We start from the raw sequence: 6,040 nt of genomic DNA on the forward strand, positions 1-6,040 counted from the left end.
AGCAAGGGAGAGAGAGAGAGAGAGAGAAGGAAAGGGAGAGATAGAGAGATAGAGAGAGGGCAGGAGGGAGAGGGAAAGCGAGAGGGCAGGAGGGAGAGGGAAAGCGAGAGGGCAGGTGGGAGAGAGAGAGTGAGAGAAGGAAGCGAGAGGGTAGGAGGGAGAGGGAAAGCGAGAGGGCAGGAGAGAGGGCAGGAGGGAGAGAGAAAGCGAGAGAAGGAAAGTGAGAGGGCAGGAGGGAGAAAGGAAGTGAGAAAAGGAAAGTGAGAGGGCAGGAGGGAAGAGCGAGAGAAGGAAGCGAGAGGGAGGGAGAGGGCAGAGTGGACTTATGGCTCTGGCAAATTTGGGGCCTTTTTTCAGAGCTGTTCAGAGAGTCAAATTATTGGACTGACAGCCCATCCCTTTGGTGAAGATGAAAATAAGAAAATGAAAAGGTACCATGTGTGTGTGTGTGTGGAGATGAACTATTCCTTCTTGTATTTGTGTAGCTACTTCAGTATATATCTCCTTGTTCTGAGAAACTCTGTTCATCTCTCCGTCTCTCCCTCTCTCTCTCTCTCTCTCTCTCTCTCTCTCTCTCTCTCTCTCTCTCTCTCTTTTCTTCTGTGGTGTGTACTTTGTTACTTTTATGAGAGCTTTGAGCTTATGAAGCATGCTATAACTATTTGTGCTTCCACTGTGTGACCTATTCCAGTCCTGCTATAAACCAGGTGTAAGTAACGTGTGTCTCTCTCTGTGAGCCTGGAGATGGCTAGGCTGATTTCATTATTGTCGATTATACTAGATATGATGGGAAAACACAGACTATTACTCTTTTCTTATGGAGTTGCTTATGGTCGGTGTCCTTGGTGTTTTTTTCATTATCTGTTGTAAATCAAGGCTCCCTGGGGATTCCGTCTGAGACCTCTCTATCTCTCTTTCTCTCTGTCTCTCACTCTTGCTCTCTCTGTCTCTTTATTTCTCTCTCTCTCACTCCCCCTCTCTTTGTCGCTTTCTCTCTGTCTCTCACTCTCTTGCTCCCCCTCTCTCTGTCTCACTCTTTCTCCCCCCCCCTCTCCCTCTTTATCCCCTCCCCCATCTCTCTCTCTCTCTGTCTCCCTCATTTCTCTCACTCACTCTCTTGCAGCACTGGTCAGTCTATTAAAACCTATTCTGGACTCTTGCCACCGGCACATCATTTATTTCAGCTGGTGTCGAGAAGAATTATTGTTGTGTAAATCCTCAAGCCTTTTAGGAGATCAAAGTTCCAAGACATAAATCAAATTTCCTTAGTCCAATAGTCTCAGTCTCTCTCTCACACTCACTCATACCAACACAGAGGGTTGGAAAAAAAGAGAGAGCATTCACCATGTATGGAGGCGAGGGAGGCTCTGCAGGCCTCCCAAGCTATCGCTCACTTCTTTCTTCAGGCTCATGAGGGAATACTTCAGGCCTCATCCTTTCCTCCCTCCATCTGTCTCTCATTCGTCATTCCTCTGTTTGTACTTTACACCTCCACCGTTCACTCTACTCTCAATCAGTCCAACAAAGTACCAGAAACAATCACTCTTCTCTATTTTCTCTGCTTTTGCTCTCTCTCTTTTATTTTACAGCATAAATGTTTAACTTCTGTCCCTCACCCACAACTCCACTTTCCCCTCCTCATTCTTCCCGCTTCTCCCCTTCTATCTCTCCTCTTATCTCACTGCTTTATCTTTGTAATATCCCCGTGTCTCCTAGAAAAATGTGTTGAAAAGGAGCCGGGGAGGGTGCTGTGGTGGACATGTATCTGTGCAGGCTGGCAGGCTGAATGGACTGGTTTTGTAAAGAGAGATTTACTGGCAGTTTGACCTAAGGGAGAGGAATGGAGGTATTGCATGCCTGGGTCTCAAATGACACCCTACTCCTTATATAGAATACTAATTTTGACCAGAGCCCTATGGACCCTGGTCAAAGTAGTGCACTAAATAGGGAATAGGGTGCCATTTGAGATGGAGAAATGCTACACAGGATGGATGACTTCTCTTGGTGTCTGGCTGCTCCTTTATTGAGCACTAAATAAAACAAGAGGAGGATTTAAGTCTTCATCAGATCAAGTTTAGGAAAGAGAGAGAACTGAAAATACTGTAATCAAGTGAGGCGGTCTCTTTCTCTTCCTCTGCTGCATGAACTTCATCCCTTAGGCCAATCTATTACTTGTTTAGGCACTTTAGAAGCAGCACAGACTAACTCACAGAGTTCATTCCTTTCCTTAGAGTTTCTCACTGCTGGTATTTGTCGTCAACCTCAGTCACTTCAGGCGTCTCTTTACTGGAATATCCAATTGTATGTGGAATATTTCCCCATTGTGATGAATAATGTGTGTATTTTATTTCCTTTGGAGTTATGATAAATTATTATGTAGTTCCAGCAATGAGTTCTTCTTTATTGGGATACAAAAATGACTTTCTTATTTCCATTTTATTTAATTCTCTTAAATCACTGCTCTTCATTTTGCAATGAAAACCATTAAACATGAATGGTCTAAATGAGAATGGTGCGGCTTAGAATTGACATTTTCTTGTAGAGTTGAAGCACACTGAGCCTCCATAACACAGTGGAGTGCTGCGTGTTATCATGACATCCCTTCACTGTGCTGTGCTGGGGAGTCTCTGCTGCTTTTTGATGTGTGATCCGGAAAACCTGGCTTGCACCGGTTGGCAGATTGTGTCAGCAAGCAAGGCAGGCATATGTGCAGGGAGACAACATTTTAAAAAAGGGGGTTAGTGATAAACTTGTGAAGGATTATCTGCCATTTGTCGGGCCCAGTGATGTGCTATCAAAAGGGATTTGGTGGAAATGGAATGGCAGAAAGGAAGATGACGGAAGGGAGGGAACCGGGTGAGGAGGAGGGGGACAAGGGGGAGGGTGTCATACAGGGAGGATTTTGTTTTCTGTTTAATTTCTTGTCTTCCTCTACTGACACCCTCCTCCCATTAGTTGTGTGTCACTCACATCTGAACTTGCCGAGCAAATACTGTGGAATGATTGGAGCTGTCAGTCAATGTAATTTGTTGCGGAGAGAGAGAGAGAGATTTTACCACATTACACCCCATTAACAACCGTGGGATATGCGCGTCAACAGCAACCTTGGGAAAATCCTCTGCCTTAACAGCAGACTCGTACATTCCCTCAGTGAAAACAATTTCCTGAGCAAATGTCAAATTGGCTTTTTACCAAATTACCATACAACAGACCACGTATTCACCCTGCACAACTTATTTTTTTATTTTATCTTTATTTAACTAGGTAAGTCAGTTAAAAACTAATTCTTATTTTCAATGACGGCCTAGGAACAGTGTGTTAACTCCCTTGTTCAGGGGCAGAATGACAGATTTGTACCTTGCCAGCTCAGGGATTCGATCTTGCAATTTTTCGGTTACTGGTCCAACGCTCTAACCACAAGGCTATCTGCTGCCCCTAATTGACAAACAAACAAACCAAAACAAATGCAAAGTCTTCTCATACTTTGTTGATTTCAAAATGCTTTTGACTAATTTTGGCATGAGGGTCTGCTATACAAAGTGACAGAAAGTGGTGTTGGGGGAAAACATACCACATTATAAAATCCATGTACACAAACAACAGGTGTGCGATTAAAATTGACAAAAAACACACACGTTTCTTTCCTCAGGGCCATGTGGTGAGAGAGGGATGCAGCTTGAACCCCAACATCTTCAACATACTGTCACGAATCCCGCCGAAGATGGTGCCTCTTCCTGTTCGGGTGGCGGTCGTCGTCGCCAGCCTACTAGCTGCCACCGATCCCCCCTTTTCTGTTTCATTTAGTTGTGTCTGATTAGTTGCACCTGTTTTGTGTTTAGGTTGTGATTGTGGGCTATTTAAACCCAGTAACCCCGACGGCTTTTGTGCGGGCTTGTTTCTCTGTTCGTTGTGTGGATGTGATATTTTCTGTATTTCTCCGGACTGTTTGTGTCCTGTTTTTGGGCCGGTCATTGTATGCGCCTGGTGTTTTGGCGTGACCTACTTTTTCCCGGAATAAATAGAGTTGTCCTTTACTCTCTGCGCCTGACTCCGCAACCACTACTCCTAGAAGTCGTAACGCATACAGTTGAAGTCGGAAGTTTACATACACTTAGGTTGGAGTTATGAAAACTCATTTTTCAACCACTACACAAATTTCTTTATAACAAACTATAGTTTTGGCAATTCAGTATTGACATCTACTTTGTGCATGACACAAGTAATTTTTCCAACAATTGTTTACAAACAGATTATTTCACTTTAATTCACAGAATCACAATTCCTGTGGGTCAGAAGTTTACATACACTAAGTTGCCTGTGTCGTTTAACAGCTTGGAAAATTCCAGAAAATGATGTCATGGCTTTAGAAGCTTCTGATAGGCTAATTAACCGTGCTTCACAGTTGGGATGGTGTTCTTCAGCTTGCAAGCGTACCCCCTTTTCCTCCAAACATAACGATGGTCTTTATGGCCAAACATTTCTATTTTTGTTTCATCAGACCAGAGGACATTTCTCCAAAAAGTACGATCTTTAAACACAGAACACTAAAACAAAAATAACAAAGAGAATGAAATGAAACAGTCCTGTCTGGTGACATACACAAAGACAGAAAACAATCAGAGACAACTAACGACACCTGCCTCTGATTGAGAACCATACCAGGCAAAACGCAAAACACAACATAGAAAAACGAACATAGACAATCCACCCCAACTCACGCCCTGACCAACATAAAACAAACACATAACAAAAGAACTATGGTCAGAATGTGACAATCCCCCCCCCCCCCCCCCCCCCCCCAAAGGTGCGAACTCTGGCCGCAAAACCTGAACCTATAGTGGAGGGTCTGGGAGGGTGTCTGTCCGCGGTAGCGGCTCTGGCGCGGGACGTGGACCCCACTCCACCATAGTCTTTCACCGCCTCTTAACCCGCCTCCGTGGTGCCTTTCGAGGGGCGACCCTCGCCGCAGACCTCTGACTGGGGACCCTAGCAACGAATGGACGGGAGATTCCGGCAGCACCGGACAGGCGGGTGATTCCGGCAGCACCGGACAGGCGGGAGATTCCGGCAGCTCCGGAGTGAAGGGCGATTCTGGCAGCTCTGGAGTAAAGGACGATTCCGGCAGCCTAAAAGGACCCGATTCCCAAACCTTCCATAACAACCTCATCACCTACAGAGAAATTAAAGTAGAGAATAGTCCCCTAAGCAAGCTGGTCATGGGTCTCTGTTCACAAAGGAAAGCAACACAATCATGAGAAAACTACAAATATTTACTTGACATATTGGAAAGAATTAACCAAAAAAACAGAGCATATTGGAATGCTATTTGTGTTGAGGCTTATCTCTAAATTCATCTGACAATCAGGTATTTTACAAATATTGAACTGAATGAAAACTGGACATTATATATCATCAAAACATGGAGCTCTCATTGAATTATGATCATTTGAATGGAAAGAAACCACATTATTTCAGGCACAAACAAGGTTTTCTTTTCAGTAAAAATGTGTCAGTCCCAAGGCAACAACAGCATAATTGACTCAGCCCAGCTCTTTTGACCTTGTCAAAATATCCTTAGTTAGGAACCAATATACACAGGAAGTTAGGAAAGCGAAGGCTAGATTTTTCAAACATAAATTTGCATCTTCTAACACTAACTCCAAAAAGTTCTGGGACACTGTAAAGTCCATGGAGAATAAGAGCACCTCCTCCCAGCTGCCTACTGCACTGAGGCTAGGAAACACGTGTCACCACCGATAAATCCACTATAATTGAGGATTTCAATTAACAAAGCATTTTTCTACGGCTGGCCATGCTTTCCACCTGGCTACCCCGATCCCGGTCAACAGCCCTCACTACAACTTGCCCAAGCCTCCCCATTTCTCCTTCACCCAAATCCAGATAGCTGATGTTCTGAAAGAGCTGCAAAATATGGACCCCTACAAATCAGCAGGGCTAGACAATCTGGACCGTCTCTTACAAAAATGATCAGCCGAAATTGTTGCAACCCATATTACTAGCTTGGTCAACCTCTCTTACA

The 6,040-nt window shown here is 44.3% G+C and overlaps 1 long non-coding RNA gene across 1 annotated transcript; it reads left to right on the forward strand.

Annotated features, from left to right (window-relative positions):
* The first annotated feature begins 209 nt into the window (after nt 1-209).
* LOC110536258 lies at nt 210-4,034 on the forward strand. Its single transcript, XR_005034721.1, has 2 exons — nt 210-431; nt 3,650-4,034. It is a non-coding gene; the product is annotated as an uncharacterized LOC110536258 (long non-coding RNA).
* Nucleotides 4,035-6,040: the final 2,006 nt, after the last annotated feature.

Source organism: Oncorhynchus mykiss, chromosome 11 (genome assembly GCF_013265735.2).
Source record: "Oncorhynchus mykiss isolate Arlee chromosome 11, USDA_OmykA_1.1, whole genome shotgun sequence".
Taxonomy (NCBI): Eukaryota; Metazoa; Chordata; class Actinopteri; order Salmoniformes; family Salmonidae; genus Oncorhynchus; species Oncorhynchus mykiss.